At 29.3% G+C, this 17,627-nt stretch overlaps 1 protein-coding gene across 1 annotated transcript in view; it reads right to left on the minus strand.

Annotated features, from left to right (window-relative positions):
* Positions 1 to 13,502, minus strand: part of LOC135950054 (uncharacterized) — a 59,628-nt gene extending 46,126 nt beyond the window's left edge. Inside the window, exon 1 of the mRNA XM_065499548.1 lies at positions 12,649 to 13,502. The gene's annotated coding sequence lies outside the window, so the exon portion shown is untranslated. The remainder of the gene's footprint in view (positions 1 to 12,648) is intronic.
* Positions 13,503 to 17,627: the final 4,125 nt, after the last annotated feature.

Raw genomic sequence — 17,627 nt, forward strand, 5'->3', positions numbered from 1 at the left:
GACTTTTGTGAGCAATCGAGAGATGATTTGTGCGGTTCAAAAGTAGTGATTTTGACAAGGAAGACAAAGATCCCCGAAGCCAGCCAAAAAAGTTTAAAGACCAAGAATTGAAGGCATTACTCCATGATGATTGCTGTAAAACTCAACAGGAGCTTGCAAAATCATTGGGAACTACTCAAGCAGGAAATTCAAAACGTTTCCGAGCAGAAGGATTCATCCAAAAGCAGGGAAATTGGGTACCAGCCGAGAGACCTTGAATGTCCGAAATGATGCTTGAGCGCTATAAAATAAAATCATTTTTAAACTGAATCATTACTTGCGATGAAAAATGGATACATTACAATAACACGAAGCTTAAGATATCGTATGTGAAGCCCGGCCATCCAGCCGAATCTACACCAAAGCCAAATATCCATGGCGTTAAGAAAGGCGCGGATCCAGAAGGGGTGAAATAGGAAATTCCCCCCCTAAAAGCGAATAGTTTTCATATAAAAAAGGAATAAAAAGAAAAATGTAGAACAAATTTCAATTTCCCCCCCAAATGGTTGACATGGCTCCGCGCGTGCGCTAAGATAATGCTGTCTATTTGGTCTGACCAAAAGAGTCCTATCTATTATGAGCTGCTGAAATCTGACCAGACCATCACAGACAACCTGTACCAAATGCAACTGATTCGTATGAAGCGAGCATTGGCCGAAAACGCCCAGAAATAAAACCATGTCAACGTTCGGCCACATTTTGCAATAACTGTTAAAAAATATTTAGAAAGAAGTGGTTGGGAAGTTTTGTCTCACACGCTTTATAGTCCAGTCCGTGCGCCGTTCGACTACTATTTGTTTCAATCGTTACAGGATGCTCTCTCTGGGATATGGTTGACTTCAGAACAGAGTATCCGAAATTATATTGATTGGTTCTTGGCCTCAAAAGATGAGCAGTTCATTGTCATAGTCATAGAGAACGTAGAGCGGAAACTCGAAAAAAACTCAAACAAAAAAATGACTCAAAAAAGTTACACATACGAGTGTTGTTTTTGTTTTCACATAGATTTTTTTACTAATACATTCTCACCACTGAGTTAGGTCTTTGACAGGAGAGTTTCCGCTCTATGTGTTTTCTCTATGGTCATAGTTTCAAAATAAAAGCAAAAAATTTAAAAAAAATCCCGGAGTTTTAAGTCACACACCCAAAACACAACTAGTTACTTTAACATGTAGGGGTGCTAATTGACATCTAATATTTAGTTAAAAAGACATTTCATAGACAGTCCAATAACCGATTGATTGTAAAAAGACTTTCCTACAACAACTCCCTGATAGATTACTCCTGGTGGGTAAAATAACCACTTTGTGCAGTACAAAATAAACGTTTAAAGTGACTACAATCTAGATTACTTTGAGACACTAAAGTGACAATTGATTTCACGCTAGTTTACTTGGGAAGTCTTTAAGCTAAAAGAAAATAAACCGTATGAGAATTATATCAACACAATTTGTATAATACAAATTTGTACGAATTACTCACAAAAAAGTGCAACAGAAATGATTAAAGTGATTACATTCTAGATTACTTAGAGACACTCAAGTAATAGATTACCAGGAATGAATAAAGTAAACAATTAACTTTCATCTGCACTACAAAGAGCACATACGTATCAAATGACCCAAAATATGTAAATTGGAGTCAGCCAAGTGATCAGACATTAGAGACAATTACTGTCTATAAGGGATACATTGACTACTTGCTTAACTGCACTGCTGCACAGTGTGCTTTTCTCATGTTACTGCACTAATAGATTGGTAAGGGGCAAACGATCTGGTGGCCAAGCTCTAGGAGTTTGCATGGGATCAAAGGTTTATAAAACAAATTTTGAATGGAAATTTTGTTTTAAAAACCTTTGATAAATTTAAAAATTCTTGATGCATATGGAAGTTTGTGTTTATCATACAAAAGTATAGCTTTTTTAAATCAGTATTTATTTGCGAACACACCCAATGTGCTCAACACCTTCATACTAAAACAATTATTCTTAGAACTTAAAAAAAAAAACTTAAATTTACGAAACACTCAATTATTTGTTTAGTTTTTCTGTTAGAAAATTCTCAATACAGCTGTAGATAGAACTTTGTAATATAATTGTCGCAACACCATGCACTTGTATTACCCAAGTTGTTTTTGTCATTTTATCAGTTAATAATTTTTTGTTATTAATTGTGGCTACAATTTTGTTTATCAGTCTTTAAGCCCTTGAAATTTGTTATTATTTTTTTTATTGTTAAGTAAACAGTTTAAATATCAAAATAGTATTTAGTAGTATTTGATTAAAGTAAACATTGTTATTGTCAGGTGAAATATAAACAAATTTCTTATCAATACTGACAATTACTTGTATAATCCAATAAATAAATAAATGATTTTCTTTATTTAGTTTTATTATAAATCGCTTCCATTTTATGATCACTATTTTACAACTAACACTAACCTAGGTCAAAATAACTATACAACTGATCAGGCTATTTAATGCTTTGTTAAATCTAATCTAATAGTTGTTTAGGAATTTTGAGCTAGGTTAGTGTTAGTTGTAAAATTGTGATCATAAAATGGTTTAACATGTTTATGTTGGCATATACAAGGTGGCGCAAAAGTAATCCTCCTATCAGAAAATGCTATAAATTTTCCGATTGGCCTCTAATGTCAGTTCTGTTTTGACATTTGTGTAGTAAACACATGCGAAATACACGTTAATAAACAATGTTACGCTACTCTGCTCCAGAACGCGGAATATTGCTGACTATTTATTTGACCAATAATCGGTAGGTTTTTCATCAAAAATAATCATGAGTGATGAGTCCCATTTCCATCTTAGCGGGTACGTAAATAAGCAAAATTTACGCTTCTGAGGCACTGAAAATCCGCGTGTAACCCACGAAGAGCCATTACACCCGCTCAAAGTCACTGTATGGTGTACTGTTGGAGGAGTCATCGGACCTTTTTTCTTCGAAGACGTCGCGGGCCAAACGGTTACTGTGAATGGTGAGCGCTACATAGCAATGATCAAAGAGTTCTTTTTACCGCAACTTGATGAATTGGGATTGGAAAACATGTGGTTCCAAAAGGACGGTGCAACGGCACACACTGAACGTGCCACAACCGATATGCTGAAGGATGCATTTCCCGGGCGCCTAATCTCCCGTTTTGGCGATTTGCACTGGCCAGCAATATCGCCTGATTTGACCGCTCCAGACTTCTTTGTGTGGGGCTTTTTGAAGTCGCGGGTTTATGTCAACAAGCCTCAGACTCTTGCAGCTCTTAAAGTCAATATCCGTCAAGAATGTGAGGACCTATCGCCGGAAGTTTTGGCCAAAGTGATGGAAAATGGCATAAAAAGGGCTCAAATGACAATCAACTGTGGCGGCGGCCATTTACATGACATCATATTCTCGACTTGATGTAAAAAAAATTAAAAGACCAAATAAAAATAATCCACAAGAAGAATCAAAGTTTTTAATTTTTTTTTTTAATTACTGCCAAAAAACATCGGAAGTTTACTTTTGCGCCACCTTGTATTATGTGGTGGGGAGTGGACATAGTTGTGTCTTGTTAAGTTTGATATTAAATTACTAATGTTTGCATTTTAAAACGCATAGGTATGTTAGTCTAACACCCATCTTAATGGATTAAAAGATGTACATCCGACAGTCCGTCTGGCTGATTGTATTGCTAGTCAAATAATTTAGCCTTAATGACCGAATTTTGCTGCTGTGGCTGAAAAAATTTAGATGATCTGAACAAAATTCGGTAAAATTCAATCAAAATTCTTCATTGTCAACTGACTTCCTATAGCTAGAAACATAAAAATCTATAGATTTAATCGAATCATTCATTTGGAAACATATCACAACGAATCTGTTTCATCTTTCAGTTACCATTCACATGATTTTAGCAATCATATACATGATTGTAGTAAATAAATATATTTTTATGGCAAATCATGCTTATGATGAATCATTATATCATAATAGGTTGTTCTCAGTGAAGTAAGAACATACAAATTTCAGATTTTTAGCTTCTATTTTGCAACATTTGTACAATATAAATTTATTGAAGTAGCTATTAACTTTTCCCATTTTTCTTCCAACATATGGATTCCGAGCCAAAAGAACTGCTCATCTTTTGAGGCCAAGAGCGAATCAAGCCAATTTCGGATATTCTGTTCCAAACTGAAGCATATCTCAGAGAGAGCGTTCTACATCGATCGAAACAAATAGTAGTAGGACGGGGCACGGTCTTTACTATAAAGCGGGTGAAGCAAAACTTTCCAACCACTTCATTCCAAATACTTTTTAACAGGTATTACAACATGTGGCCGAGCGTTGTCATGATGGAATATTACGGTTTCATGTCTGGCCTCATATTCTGGGCGTTATTCGGCCAATGCTCGTCAAAAGTCAAATTTTTCAATATTTGCAATTTCTAAAGGAAAGATATCGAAATATTATATATTTTTTGGCCGATTTTGATGAAACTTAAGAAAAATATAAAATCAAGTCTAGTATTAACTATAACAGCACAAAAATGGAAATTAACCCTTAATAGCCCTTGGGGTCCAAATGACCCTGAACTTTTAAAATCACGAAAAACACAGTAATTTTAACCCCAAGTGCTCTTAAGGGTTAATTTTCATTTTTGTGCTGTTATTGTAAATACTAGACTTCATTTTATATTTTTCTTAAGTTTCATCAAAATCGGCCCAAAAAATATGTAATATTTCGCTATCTTTCCATTAGAAATTCCAAATATTTAAAAAATTTACCTTTGACCTTTACGATTTAAGGGTTAACGTTTTCCGATTTTAGGCAAACTTTCAGACTATCTTTAGAATTACCTGGACTATAATATTCTGAACAGATATTTTACTTAAAATTAATATGGTCAAAAAATTTGTTTTTCTCGAAAATCGCAAAATTTATATCACAGGTACGGAAAAACTATACGAGGTATTGACATACTTTTTTCACATTTTTATTCCCTATTATGTTGTAAATAAATTTCCATGTGATGATCAAAAAATTCTGAAATTTGTTTAACAAAATTTTTAAAAAATTTAAATTGGAGTTTTGAAACTGCCGTTAAAAAATATATTTTTTTTGGTTATACCTGCGAATAGGTTAACGGTATCCTATGAAGATAAAAACTCATATTTTAAGTAAATATGGATATATTTTAAGTGAGAATAAATTTTTGTTTTAATATTTCTCAAAATATGTTAATTTTGTTCCTACATTTCTTGCTCTAGTGGCCTGAGACACGTTAATGGCCTGGCGATTTTTTAATAACATTTTTTAACCAATTTTTGTGTTTTATATCTTATTAGAACGACATACACATTTCGATTCTTTTAAATTAAATTGCAAAAGTAATTATTTAATGGCAAAAATTTTAAAAAAAACTGAAAAAAAATAATTTCTTCCCCTTGTAAATGCACCTCAAAACTAAATCGAAAGTCGGCACGAGTTGTCCTTCTTAGAACAAGCTAAAAAAATTTTGGTGGTATTTTAGGACATTACGAAAGTTTTCAGCGGGTACCGTTTCAACATTTCAAAAAATTTAATTCTAAGGAACACTCTAATGAAGGTCTCTCGGCTTCAATTCGTATGGATAAATACTGCTGCTCTCAAACGTTTTAAAATTGTTGCCGGAGTAGGTCTTAATGATTTTGAAAGTTCTTCTTGAGGTTGACAACAATTTTCATGTAGTAATGCCTTCAAACTTTTGTGGCTGGCTTTGTCAAAATCACCACATCTGAACCGAACAAATCATCTCTCGCACGTTGAAACAGATGGAACACATTCACCATAAGCTTTGGTGAGCAATCGATGTGCTTCAGTGGCACTTTTTTATACGCATCACCATGAGTAGCAAGTATAAGCTTATAATTTCTACATTTTTTTGCGACCCCACAAAGTATATTTATTCTGGATCGTTATAGATAGCGGAGTCGATATAGTCATCAATATAGTCATCGATATAGTCATCAACATCCAGACGGACGTCATCGTCCCACAAGTGGCTGAGCTATAAGGAAAAAACCGGGACAACCTCGATTTTTGACCTATTTTTTATCTATATCTGGATTACTAAGTGATTAATATATCTAATGATAGATAATTCCTTTGCAACGACGTATATAAGGCCATAGTATGTTGGAGGTTTCTCATTTTCACTTTTAAATTGATGGTTAATGATAATATTGTACTTTCAAATTATAAATTTTGCTACTTTTTCACTTGTTTGCTGCTTTATTTACGAATCGTATAGGTATCTGAACTTAATTTAGCACTCCTACTTGATTCTAAAACTTTAACAAATTAGGCCAAATAAATTTCGGCTATAACCTTTATGCTTTGTAAAAAGAAGTGGGTGTATTTCAATTTAACAAAACTATTCTTACACAGAAAAAAGTTTCAACATAAATATTATGATTTGATTTCATTGAATTGAATTCATAACATTTATAAATAATTTCTTAAATAGTATGATTTTGTTCATATTTTATGTTTTCAAAAAAAATCTAGAAGGCTTGAAAAATATTATTTCAATTTCATTTTTATTTTTATGTTGTTCAAAAATGTTAGAAATTTTCCTTTGAAAATTTTTTATTTTTTTATGATTTTCAGCTACAAAATGTGAAAATATGCGCGAAATTCACTAAATTTTGTTAAAAGGATGAAATACTTGTTTATTGATGTTTTATTATGATTAATTATATTTTTTAAGTTTCAGATGTTTATAATTCGTCTTAATACATATGTATATTGGCCAATATATGGCTATTATGCAAAAATGTTTGAAATAATTCATCAGATTATACAATTATAATGCAATTTATTATAAAATAGCGTACAATTTAGGTAAAAAAGCAAAAATATCCGTCATGTACAATTTTATAATATTTACGAATATGTTCTTATTCTGAATGAAAATAGTTTGGGAAAAAAAAGTCAAGTTCGATTAATAATATTTATTACAAAATTCATTCCAATTATGAATTTCTTTTTTCTGTGTAATTAACAATGAAATCAACAGTAGGTATAATTTATTAATTTGTATAAATAGCTATTATAGAAATTTACCACTATTAAATGTTCTTTAAAACGTTAAAAAATGCCCCATTTATTTATTTTTTGCTTTATAAGTTTTAAAGTTCTATTATAAAGAAAACATCAACAAAAAAATTATCATATAAATTTATTTATAACATAAGCCAGCTATTTTGCATTTAATTAAAAATCACAAAAGGTTAAAAAACCCAACGAAAGTGTTAATTTTATTTCTTACAAAAAAAAATAAAAAAAACATGGCGCAATAAAAACAAAAGCAAAACATTGCATAGACAAAAAATAGCAATAAAAATAAATTCTATAAAATAATAAAAAATTTAATTATTTATTAAGAAGATTTCTTAAGAAATACTTTGTAAATGCAACCCACTGTATAAAAAACAATAACAAAACCAAAAAAAAAACGGCTACTGCATACTAACACTACTACTACTGCTATCACTTGTATATATAAACAAAAACAATAACAACAAACTACTGTTGTAGGTAAAAATAAAAAAAAACGTATATATATACATAAAAAGTAATAACAAAAGAGAATACTCTTTTTAGTATATAAAAAAAGTAGATACGAGTAAGAGTACATACTCGTTCATCAAACATTCATATAAACCAATATTTATATCGAAATGTTTGTATATTTGACTGAATGCACGTCGTCTGTATATAAAATGCAACAATAACGAAAGAAAAAAAAGTGGAGCAGCAAGTAATCAATGTTTTTTTTTTTTTTGTATTTTATATTGTTGCTGTTATTATTGTTTTTGTTGTAGTTGCTTAAAAGGCAGAAGCGGCAAAAAACTACATTCAGACAGACGGACTGGTACAAGTAAATAAACGAGTAAACGTCAACGGTTGACAACATTTTTGTTTTTTTTATTTAATTTTTTTTGTAACAAGCACGAAAGTAATCAACTGGGTACAACTACAGCAACAAAATAAACTACCTATGTACAATATATAATAACAATAGGCCACGGGAGCAAATTTATACCTTTACATATTTAAGTACATACATGAATAAATACATATGTATGCACAATGTATATAAGTATTTACATAGATGTATGTATAGACTTATACAGTCTATGTAAATTATAGGAAAGTATGTATGTATATGACAACAACTGAAATGAAAGACTCATAACAAAATGACAATAAATAACAGCAAAAAGCACACAAAATTTAATTTATGCACTATGGTCTTGCTACCAAGGAAATGTTCGATAACAAACAAATACAATTTAATAGTTTTATGAAATGATTTTTTTTTAAGAAAACCCCTTAAAGGAAAAGAACTAACACAAAATTAAAAAAAAACAAGAGAGCTAGTATATTCGGCTGAGCCGAATCTTATATACCCTTCACCAAATTATACTTCAAAATACAAATTTTAAATATTTTTAGGTAAACAAAATTTATTTTTTAATTTTTTCGAATTATTTTAATATTTTTTTTTTAAATTTTAAAATTTTTTTTCTTTAAATAATTTTTTTTTTTAAATTTAAAAAAAAAATTTTAGTTCTTAAATTTTTTTTGTGAAAAAAAAATTCGGGTTAAAAATATTTTTTCCGATTTTGAACCATTGTAGGTCCAACTTACTATGGACTTATATCGTTGTTGCAAAGGTCTTTGAAATATCTATCATTAGATATCCATATTGACTATATTACTGACTTATTAATCCAGATATAGGTCAAAAATAGGTAAAAAATCTAGGAAACTTCTCGAAAGCATGTCTGACAGAATTATTGAAGATTTGGATCACAAAGATATCTGGGGTCTTCAGAAAATTGATTTCAACAGACAGACATGGATTAATCGACTCCGCTATCTATAAGGATCCATCATATACAAATGGAATGACAAAGTTATATATACCCTTCTCACGAAGGTGAAGGGTATAAAAACAATTAAGAGAGCTATATTCGGCTGTGCCGAATCTTATATACCCTTCACCAAATTATACTTCAAATAAAAATTTTAAATATTTTTAGGTAAACAAAATATATTATTTTTTCAAAGTTGAAAAAAAAATTTTCGAATTGTTTTATTTTTAATTTTTTGTTTTTAAATTTTTTTAATATTTAGGGAAAAAAAAATTTGGTGAAAAAAAATTCGGGTTAAAAATATTTTTTCCGATTTTGACCCATTGTAGGTCCAACTTACAATGGTTTTATATACGTCGTTGCACAAGTCTTTGAAATGTCTATCATTAGATATCAGTGTTATCTATATTAATGACTTAGTAATCCAGATATAGGTCAAAAATCGAAATTGTCCTGGTTTTTTCCTTTCATGAGTTTTTTAAAACACAAAAATTTGCTATTTTCACGTGAAAAATATATTTTTTGCTTCAATTTGTTATTATAACTCCGAAACTACTGAGCCGATTAAATATTACCATTTTTGTACTTATAGTGGTTAGTGAAGCCTTTTTTTCTGTTGACCTGTGTTATTGATCATCGAATTCAGTGTTGCTTTGCTTTTTCATTTGTTGGTCAGAAAATTTAGTCAAAAATATTCGATTTCTAAAAACTTATACGAAACGAAATTTTTTATCATACGCCACGGTGCACAGAGGTTGGCTTCATACATTTTTTTGCAAAAATAATAAGGAGTGGTCGTAGAGCGCTGAAATTTGGCACCGATAATTATACGGACCAAACTAAGAAAAAAATTAAATTTTATCAAAATCGACCACGTCCAACGCCCACTGCCCATACAATCCAAATAGATTTTTTCGCATAAAATTGTTCCTATCCCAGTAAAAGTCTAGAAATTTGGTACATATATTTTCTGAAACAAAAGAAGAACGTATGCTAAGTTTTATTAAAATCGGCCATGCCCACCGCATACCGCCCATGCAATCCAAATGCAATACATTTTTGTGCAAAAATTATAAGCAGTGGTCGTAGAGCATTGAAATTTGGCACCGAGAATTATATGGACTAAATTATGAAAAAACTTAAATTTTATCAAAATCGAGCACGCCCACTGCCCATACAATCCAAATTGATTTTTTCGCATAAAATTGTTTATATCCAAGCAAAAGTCTAGAAATTTGGTACATACATTTATTGATACAAAAAAGGAACGCATGCCGAGTTTCAATTAAATCGGTCACGACCACCGCCCACGAAAAACATACATAGATAAGAATTTTTTGATATTTTGTTTACTATTCGACAAAAAAACTTCCGAAAATTATTTTTTCTTTTAATCGAAACAAGACAATCCCACCTTTCATTTTATTAAAAAACAGCTTGGGGGAATGTGGGGCAACATTTTTTTCTCCATGGAGAATCAAAAATAAAATAATTTTTAGAGGCTTATAAATATAGCCATATCTTCTTAACGGTTTGTGAAATGCTATATTTTTCGAATATGTTAAAGTTAAATGGTATTATTAGGAAAATTATACATAAATAAACCACTGAATTGCGTGAAAATATAAGTAAATTTTTGGTTAACACCCTTGCATGGACTTTACTTAAATTTTTAAAAAAAAAATAAAATTTTTGTTAAAACTATCAGTGTACATTTCATCTTTAAACATTTCTCTACAAAACTGCATCATTTGATTTTTGAAATTAAGTGTTTGAAAAATTGACTTTTTCACACCAAAATCCCTCTATGCGGTGATTAGTAAACTAACCACTTCACACCACAAAAACCCTTGACATTTTTTGCTTACTTTTTATAATAATCTAACCTTGATTAAAGTAAAAATTCAATTGAAAGAGTTTAAAAGAAACATAAAAAATCAAAAATATTTTATTTAACTTCCCATAACATGAATTTGTTCTCAAATTTGAACTTTACTAACCCATAATTAGGTACCTAAAAGCCGTAGAACGCTTTTCAAATACTCATTTCATAGGTTGATGAATTATTTACCATATGCATTTTAATTTTTTTTATTATCTCATGTGGTTTAAAAGTTATGATTTTTGCAACGATAAAAATCAAATGGCGCAACTGTGCGTCGACTACTATTTGCTTCGATCGATGCAGAACGCTCTCTCTGGGATACGCTTCACCTCAGAATATCCGAAATTGGTTTAATTCGTTCTTGGCCTCAAAAGATGAGCAGTTTTTTTGACTTGGAATCCATATGTTGCCAGAAAGATTTGAAAAGGTTATAATAGCAAACAACTGCCAATACTTTTAATAAATTTCTATTGTACAAAAGTTTCAAAATAAAAGCTAAAAATTTTTAAAAATCCCACATTTTTAAGTCACACTCCCAATAGTTACTCAGTCTCCTAACTGCAATAGGCAATTTTAATTTTATTATCACCCCACTGTGATATAATAAAACAAATTAAAATATTGAAATTGTATACTAAAGAGGGTATTTACTTGTACATAGTATCTATATAATATGTTTAAAATAATAACAACAACAACATTTTAAACATTTACATATATACTATGTAAATATGCATGTACATGTGCACTTAGTTGTTGTAATAAGGGAGAAAGATGATGATCATAAATAAAACAAATGCAAAATAAATAAATAGGTACAAACAAAATATGAATATGAATATATTAATGATTGACAGTTTTGTTTTTGTTTTGGTAATTTAAATGTAATTTATGAATATTTTGCTTTACAAAAATGCCAGTGAGTAAACAATTTAAAAGCTAAATTAAAAATAAAGGTTTAATTTAAACGATTTGATTTTCATATACAAAATTAGTTTAAATCATTTAACAGCAAACACGAGTGCAAAAAAGCCATAGAGTTATGAGTGTGTTTGTATGTATATTTATGCACTCATGAGTGTCATTTTTGACTGAAAATTACTGAACACACTCACCTACATACATATAAATATACATATGTATGTATGTTTTGATGTACTCGTACATTAATGCCGAATTGTCACAAACATGCATGCAATGCATATATGTAACTTTAACATGCACCTTGCACTTGTTTTTGTTTTATTTTTGATTTCGTTATTGTTGTTGTTGTCTATTTGGCTTTTATTGCTTTTTTTGTTTTGTTTGATTTCGTTTGTGGCATAAATAAGTACACGTTAATAAAAACAAAATAAAATCACGCACTTTTTGGCTTTCAAACATTTTGTACTCGTTTGTACTTTCTTAAATGAGTACAGAGTACAACTACACTCTTTTATTACATCTGTATTTAAAATGGAGAGTCATGTTTTTATTTTTCTCTTTTAACAAAAAGAAAATAAATGAAAGCAAAATTATTGGAGGTTTTTTTCTATAATACGCTCATTTTGTAAATAACGGTAAGAGGTTCAAGAGTGTTAAGTGTTTAAGGGGGTGGTAGAGGGAATGAGTCAATTTAATGGGTGATCTTTTTTTATAGACATTTCTTTCAAGGTGTTTTGTTTGTTTTTATTTAAGGTTTGTTTTGTTGTTATTGTTGCTGTTTCTATCTTTTTTCGTTTTATCTACTTATTTTACATTTTTGTCAATTTCGTTTTATTTTAAGTGTTTAAAGCAAAATTTTAGTTTAATTACTTTTACATACATAGGTACTTACATTTGGGTGTATTACTTTGTTAAAGGTTTTCATGTTTTTATTTGTAAACGTTTTTTAAAAAATCTAAAGACACTTTGTATTATGAATTTTTTATTTAATTTTTTTTTTAATTTTCTTTATTTTTTTGTATAAATATTAATGCATAATAATTATCTTTCATTATTTATAACTATTTTTTTTTGCTATACATATTTCTTTCTATGGATTTCCATACATTTTTGTTAATTTAAAATATAAAACGTCAGCATTTTTTTATACTTATAAGTAGGTATTTTTTTTTTAATTTTTAAACTTCGTTTTACGTTTCACACACTAGCGCGCTAAAACAAATCTGAAACACAAACTTTTTAATAATTTGTTCTCCAACGTTTTCAAACTCTCACACATATTTAGTACAATTTAAATTCAACGTATTTTATTTTTAAACAAAAATTAAACAAGAGAAACTTTTTCTACAACACCAACCACAATGAGCAAGTAAACTAATACGCTTATTTTCTCTTTTATTTTTATTTTCAATTTATACTTTTGTATTTTTACTTTTTCATTTTAAATTAAAACAAACTGAATATTTTACTTAAAGTCAGTAAATTTTTGTTCTGCTGTTTTGTTTTAAAACGATAACAGCAAATGGTTAACAGAAGGTTTTTTTCTTTTATTAGTTATTTATTTATAAGTTTGTTTGCTTGTAATTTAATAACAATATAAAAATTTACAAAAAAAGAAAGAATGAAAGAAAGAAAAAACTTAAAACAAAACACGCGCGTTTGTTTGTGTATTTATTTCTTTAACAAATGTTTTTATTTTATTTATTTTTTTTTCTAGTATAAAAAAACAACTTAAATTTAACTATATCAACGATACGCTTTAGACAACAGACGTTACGCGAATGAGCAGAAAATGGCCAAACAATATGCTTTTTTAAGTTTAAGTTTAATAAAAAAAGCACAGCTAAAAGAAAATAACATAAGAGAAGAGCATATAAAAACAGTTAAATGATTTACTCTTAAAAATGCATTTCTCTTGACACATACACACATATTCATTTATTTTGCTAACTTGGCAAAAATAGCGTTTTATTTGTAAACAAAACCAAAAAAATAATATATAAAAATATAATTAACTTGTTATTATTAAACTGTTTAATACAAAATATTATTCATTTATATTTTTAAAACAATACAATAATCACGTAATAATTTTAAACATTCTTTCATTAATTTTATAAATATTTTATATTAATCATACGCCTAAATGGATCACAATTAAAAGGAAAAGGAAACACACATTTATCCTACTTTATAAGTATTGCCAGCTTCATATTGATTATCAAGAGAACAATTCCCTGATTCTCTCTCTCCCTCTCTGTTAATTTCATTTCTTATGGTATTGCCAGAAGTAAAAAATTTCGCAAATTATAGCGCTGCCACATCACCATTTAAATTGGTTAGTGTCTGTGCTAAGTAAACCTACTTTATTTAAAAGGTCACTATATTAAATATACAACAACAACATATCAAGAAAAAGACGTGACCACTAAATAATAATATGTATATAAATAAATGTTTTTTTTTGTATATTTAGTTTTATTTTTAATTCTTACAAAACACTTATATATAGTAGAGTAAACCACGTCAAACATATGTTTTGTGTTTAAAGTAGTGGTTGTTTTTATTAGTAAGTACTTAAGTAATTTAACTGAAACGCAATATTTTGCAAATTATTGTAGGGTATTTTGGCATAAAATGAAACCCGTTTTAATCTTATTTTAAAAACAAATAATATTTCGCCCCTTTTGCATAGAAAACCAAAAATCAATTTAGTTTTTTAATGGTTTTCTGATAATTCGAAAAATTGCATTTTCTATAATACCGTTTTTGAATACGGCTTTAGCTAAAAAAATCCTATTTTACAACAATTTTACCTCTACCCCTTATTCGAGGATGCTAAAAAATGTTTGAACCTCCCCTTGTCGATTTAAAACATAATGTGTAATCGAATATCGCTGAAAATTCAATTTCCTTAATCACAAAATTAAATTTATTTATCTTTTATTTATTAAAACATGAGCCCATGTCAAAAAATTGATTTAAACATGAAATTCAAAAAACGTATTTTCTCTATCTAGCTGACAACCTTACCCTAGGTCTGCAAGTAGCTATTTTTATTGCTAAGCACAGGTAGAGAAAACGTAAAATTGCTTCATCACAAATACAAAATATACAACGCGAGAAGTTTTACGAAAAACAGAGGTGATTTTGCTTATATTTTGTGTTGAAGGATTTTTCTAATTTCTTTGTTTTTTTTTTACATTTTGGTACTTAAATAAATTAAATGTGTATGCCGATTCAGAAGAAATTTGATATTACATTTTTATATGATTCCTCAAAAAAATAAATTATATCTGATTTTTATTGTTTTTAAAATATTCTATGAAAATTAAATGCAATTTTAAAAATTCATCAAGAAAAATAATAGATAGTCTGCTTTTACACAAAGCAAGTTTACTTGAAGCAAGTCTCTTCGATTTCCTTTTAAACTTGCTCGACTGTTTACACACAGCAAGTCTGTGTTCAATTTTGCATGTCAAAATCTAATAGACGCCATAGTGAAAATGAGAAAACAAAAGAGAATTGAAGAGACTTGCCAGTACAAGCAAGTGTGTACCCCTCTTCTTTCTTCTTGCCTCTCTATCCTATAAACTCTAGACTTGCGCAAGAAAACTTGCCCTGTGTAAAAGCAGACATACGTACATCTGAACAAAATTTTTTCAAATAGGACCACTGCGCATATCACATTCCTCATCCTAGTTAAGAAATAACTAAAAAAAAGTTTATCAGTATTAAATATTCTTCATTTTTGAATAGTTTTAAAAGCTAACTGAAAATCGAATAATATATAATTATATCACGTAAAAAAAACACGGCTTATTTTTGATATGTATGTATATAGGAATAAAATGAAAAAAACTGATAAATTTACTTGCTGAGTCATATGTTTTGCCACAAATGATTACTAAAATTGACTTAATTCCGTAAAATATAAAAAAAAGCTCTTTTGGAAAAACTTGGAAACTCCATTTTTAGAAAATACAAGGTAACTGATATCGATTTTCAGTTTTAATGTACAAAAATTAATTCAATGGAATCAGAAATCATTAACATTATTTAAAATTATGTTTTGTTTATTGCATATGCATAGGCTGGTTAATTTATTAAATTTTAAATATGTTTTTAGGCTTAATCAAAGATAAAATTTATTTAATTTGTATGAAAAAAATATGTAATATAATAACCCTCTAATGCTTAAGCATGCCTTAAGCACTCATCGCAAAATATAGGTATGCTTGAGCATTAGAGGGTTAAACATTGATTAAGCATTAACTACAGTCAAGGAAAAAAGTATAAATACTCCTTACGATTTTGAAGTTTTAGAGAGTTGGTGGCGAAAATTAAAAAATATGTTATAGCAATGTTTAAGGTATTTAATATTAAGACTATTTGAAGTAAAAAAGAATATGAAAACAATGTAACATAGAAATTATTGGGGGAAAATGTCTACATACAACGTAGTATCTTCTAACATCAAATATAATATTAAAAACAAAGAAAAGGAAATAACAGTAATTTTGTTGATTTATTTAAATTTACAAGCATTACAGTTGTTAAAGTGATAATTAAAGATTTTTTGAATTTTTATCCTTGAAAATGGCCAATTGAAAAGAGATTCATATTCCAGTTCGGAATATGGTCGTAAATCTCAGAAAGGAAAATAAATCTTATGGAGAAATTTCTAAGACAACAAAATTAAGTCGGCTACTGTACAGACGATCATAAAAAATTATAATAACACCAATATAACCGAAAATATGACAAGACCTGGCAGACCTAAGAAGCTTTCGAGACGTGATGTTACCAGTATTTTGAAAGTAGTGAACCAGGATCCGAAAATAAGCGCTCCAAAATTGGCGGAACCGATCGAAAAATTTTCCAATAACATTATTCCTCCACGAACAATTATAAACATTTTACATGACAATGGATTTAAAACAGAACAGCACGCAAAAAACCACTCATTTCAGCGAAGAATCGTAAACTTTGGCTTGAGTTTGCTAAAGCTCATATTTGCTAAAGTTCGTAAGTGATGTCCGATTCAATGTTTGGAGAAAACCAAACACTGCACTTGATCCAAAGAATATTATACCTACAGTCAAACATGGCGGTGGCAAAATTACGGTTTGGGGTGTCATTGCGTCATCTGGAGTAGGTCGTTTGGTTTTTTTTCGAGCGTAACATGGACCGCTATCAATATTAAAACATATTGGAACAAAATATTAAGGCATTTGTTGATAGTGCCTGGGAAATCAATGGATTTTCCAGAAAGATAACGTACCTAAGCATACTGCGCACGTTGTTCGATTCTGGCTTCTTTATTATGCCCCAAGACAGCTATATTCACCACCCCAGTCACCAGATTTAAACCCAATAGAGCACAGATGGGACGTTTTGTAAAAATTGTTGCGAAAATATGACATCAATAGCCTTGAAACATTAAAAACCGCTCTTATTCGTGCATAAGCCGGAAAACACCCTCACGGAGTCTCTAAAACCCCTAAATCATAGGGTGTATGTAGACTTTTTTCCTTGACTGTATGTTTATAAATTACCCGGCCATAATAATATAAATTCATATTAAATAATTAGTGAAATATGTCTTCAAATAATTAATTACCTAGTTTTTCCATACGACCAAGATATACATATGTATATACAAACTTATAAATAAAATGCGCTACTGTACTTCGCGAAAGTAAATTTCGCGTCTTTATTTATTTACAGCGCCGTTTTGATATTAGCAGTCAGCTGATTTTTACCTGCTTGACAGCTAGGAAATATTTTTACAAAAACAGAATATAATTAAGACTACCTGCAAGGCGAATTTATAGAAGGTTGTTTTTGCGATTGGGTTTTTTGTATTTT

This window comes from Calliphora vicina, chromosome 2 (assembly GCF_958450345.1).
Source record: "Calliphora vicina chromosome 2, idCalVici1.1, whole genome shotgun sequence".
Classification (NCBI taxonomy): Eukaryota; Metazoa; Arthropoda; class Insecta; order Diptera; family Calliphoridae; genus Calliphora; species Calliphora vicina.